Source organism: Lathyrus oleraceus, chromosome 5, assembly GCF_024323335.1.
Source record: "Lathyrus oleraceus cultivar Zhongwan6 chromosome 5, CAAS_Psat_ZW6_1.0, whole genome shotgun sequence".
In the NCBI taxonomy this organism is placed as follows: domain Eukaryota; kingdom Viridiplantae; phylum Streptophyta; class Magnoliopsida; order Fabales; family Fabaceae; genus Lathyrus; species Lathyrus oleraceus.
In genome coordinates, this window is record NC_066583.1 from 605,515,085 (window position 1) to 605,518,640 (window position 3,556).

Consider the following 3,556-nt stretch of genomic DNA (forward strand, 5'->3'; position numbering starts at 1 on the left):
ACGCCGGTTTTTACCGACAATTCATCAAAGACTTCTCTAAGATAACTAAACCTTTAACCGGACTGTTGATGAAAGATGCCGAATTCATATTCGACGATAATTGTTTAAAAGCATTTCAAACGCTTAAGCAAGCATTGATCTCCGCACCCATAATGCAGACACCAGACTGGAATGAACCATTCGAAATAATGTGCGATGCCAGCGATTATGCTGTAGGTGCTGTTTTAGGACAACGAAAGGATAAAAAGCTTCACGTTATATATTACGCAAGCAGAACCCTGGATGAAGCGCAAATGAATTACGCCACTACCGAGAAAGAACTCCTAGCAGTGGTATTTGCGCTAGATAAATTTCGTTCTTACTTGGTTGGAGCTAAAATAATAGTTTACACTGATCACGCTGCTATCAAGTACCTTTTAACAAAAAAGGATGCTAAACCTAGACTCCTAAGATGGATCTTGTTGCTACAAGAATTCGACTTAGAAATCAAGGACAAGAAAGGAACTGAAAACGTAGTAGCAGACCACCTCTCTAGACTTGAGAACCTTGAACCGGAAAGAACATCAATTAATGATGATTTCTCGTATGACAAACTTATAGCTACTTTGGAAGAGAACAACTCCGACCTGCAAGTAGAAACCACCTTAGCTATATCTGCCACACCATGGTACGCTGATCTAGTCAATTATTTAGCTGCCGGAATAGTTCCACCTACTTTATCTTACCAGCAGAAGAAACGATTCTTCTACGACATAAAACACTATTACTGGGATGATCCCTTACTTTTCAAAAGAGGCCCCGATGGTATTTTCCGTCGATGTATACCCGAAGAAGAGGTAGAAAATATAATCCAACACTGCCACTCCGCTCCTTATGGTGGACACACAAGTACATCCAAGACCTGCTCTAAAATCCTACAAGCCGGCTTTTATTGGCCAACTATATGGAAGGACGTACATGCGGCTATTAAGGAATGTGACAGATGTCAACGCACGGGAAACATATCTAGACGTGACGAGATGCCACAAAAAGGTATTTTGGAAGTAGAGATCTTCGACGTGTGGGGAATAGACTTCATGGGACCTTTTCCATCCTCTTTCGGTAACAAATACATACTCGTGGCAGTTGACTACGTATCAAAATGGATCGAAGCTGTAGCCTCCCCAACAAACGACACCCGAGTAGTAACTAGACTCTTTAAGAATATAATATTTCCGAGATTTGGCATCCCAAGAATAGTAGTCAGTGATGGTGGATCGCACTTTATATCCAAGGTACTCGAAAAATTATTATTTAAATATGGAGTGAGACATAGGATAGCGACACCTTACCACCCTCAGACCAGTGGACAAGTGGAAGTATCTAACAGAGAAATCAAGCAAATACTAGAAAAAACGGTCGCCACTTCAAGGAAAGATTGGTCATTGAAATTACCAGAAGCTTTGTGGGCATACCGAACTGCTTATAAAACCCCCATAGGGACGACCCCATTTAAGCTCATTTATGGAAAATCCTGTCACCTCCCGGTAGAATTAGAACATAAAGCCTATTGGGCTATTAGAAATCTGAATCTAAACTATAAAGCCGCCGGTGAAAAGAGAATCCTTGACATAAACGAATTAGAAGAACTCAGAAGAGAAGCCTATGAAAATGCCAGAATCTATAAAGAAAGAACAAAACAATGGCATGACAAGCGTATATCAAGGAAAATCTTCAAGCAAGGCGACGCAGTCCTTTTATTTAACTCTAGACTAAAGTTATTCCCGGGAAAACTACGATCCAGATGGTCAGGACCTTTTCATATCACTAACATCTTCCCCAGTGGAGCAATAGAAATTAAAGGCAAATCCACAGAACCGTTTACCGTAAACGGGCAACGTCTAAAACACTATCATTATGCGGAAACCAATGGAGATTCACAAATCCTACACTTAGACGAAATGCCCCCAGGACCTATAGATTATACTTAACAGTTTCTTTGTCGAGCTTGCGACATTTAAACAAAGCGCTTAGTGGGAGACAACCCACAATTATTTTCTTATTCTATTATTATCATTTTCCTATTTTTCTTTCCTCAATTATTCTTTTAATTTCTGTTTAGTATTAATTCCTGATTTATTTTAATTCAAAAGAAAAAAAAAATATAATAATAATAATTTTTTCTCCTTTCGGCATTTGGCCAAATCCTGACTAAAACTCATGTTTTCTTTTCTCTAGCTGACACTAACCAGATGGGACATTTTGATCGTATGAGTATCAAATTCAGAGGAATGGCTCAGAAACAAAAGTTTGAAGAACTAGCCACTAGAGAGATGCTACCTAGTTTATATGCTGATGATTGGGCTATGACTGCCCTTGGACTTAGACAAAGTGTCCTGTATTTGCTGAACCAGATAGGATGGGAGACATCCCCTATCCTGAGACATTTCACCACCTACCGGAGACTCACACTAGAATTCCTTAGCTCATTAATCTATCTACCCAGCCATGGAAAAGGAATTAGCAGAGGCTTTATCCAGTTCAGAATGTTCAATATGGAGTACCAATTTAATATTAGAGACTTTACCAATCTTTTGGGTTTTCCTACCTCCTTTGACACATTCACAGTAAGCCAGGAAGAACTTTTTGAACATAGAGAACTTGAACACTTTTGGGGTAAGCTGACTGGAAATGATGAGCCCGAAGAACATGAGTTTCTCTCTGGAAACATACATAACCCGGCCTTTCGCTATTTCCATAAGATCCTGACCCACACTTTATTTGGGAAGAAGCCAAATAGTACTTCAGTTTCACGTGATGAACTCTTCATCATATTTTGTGCTTCCCAGAACCGTCCAGTAAACGGTGCCACTTTTATGTTAGCTAATTTGGACCACCTTATCCAGGATGAGCGAGCACCCATTAGAATAGGCGGTTTGATAACTATGATAGGTAATGCTATTGGATTACGTCAGCCTATGCTTGACCTAAGCCCTTTTTGTGGCATTACTACTATGAGTATACCCTTCCTCTTCAACACTATGTTTATAGCAAACCTAGGGTCTGACGAGTTTGAGCTTATTATTGATAACCAGGTTCTTTGCCTATTCACCATGCCCGATCCTAGGACTAGCATTCATAACCGCAGTAACTGGCTCTATAACCTGAACGAAACTCCCACTCCTGCTAGATCCACTGAATCCATCCAGGACTATGAGATTTGTGATGACTATGAGACTTATGATGACCAGATCCCTCATGCTGAATCCGACCCTCAGACACCATCCGGCTATTATGATATTGACCCTCCTCCTCAGCCTGTTCAGACCGAAGAATCAGCCATATCCGACCTCCGGCATCATATGCCCGGAACTGATTATAACACCGCCATTGATGCTTTGATGTCAGAACAAGACGCCCTCAGAGGAGAATTTACTAACATGAGACACGAAGTTCTAGGATACATGAGCAGTATGACAGATCAGTTTCACGAGTTGCTACATCGTGTTAACTCTTTTGCTCCTCCGGCCAGAGATCGTACAGAGGGATAGAATTTAGTTATTTTTCTAAGTTATTT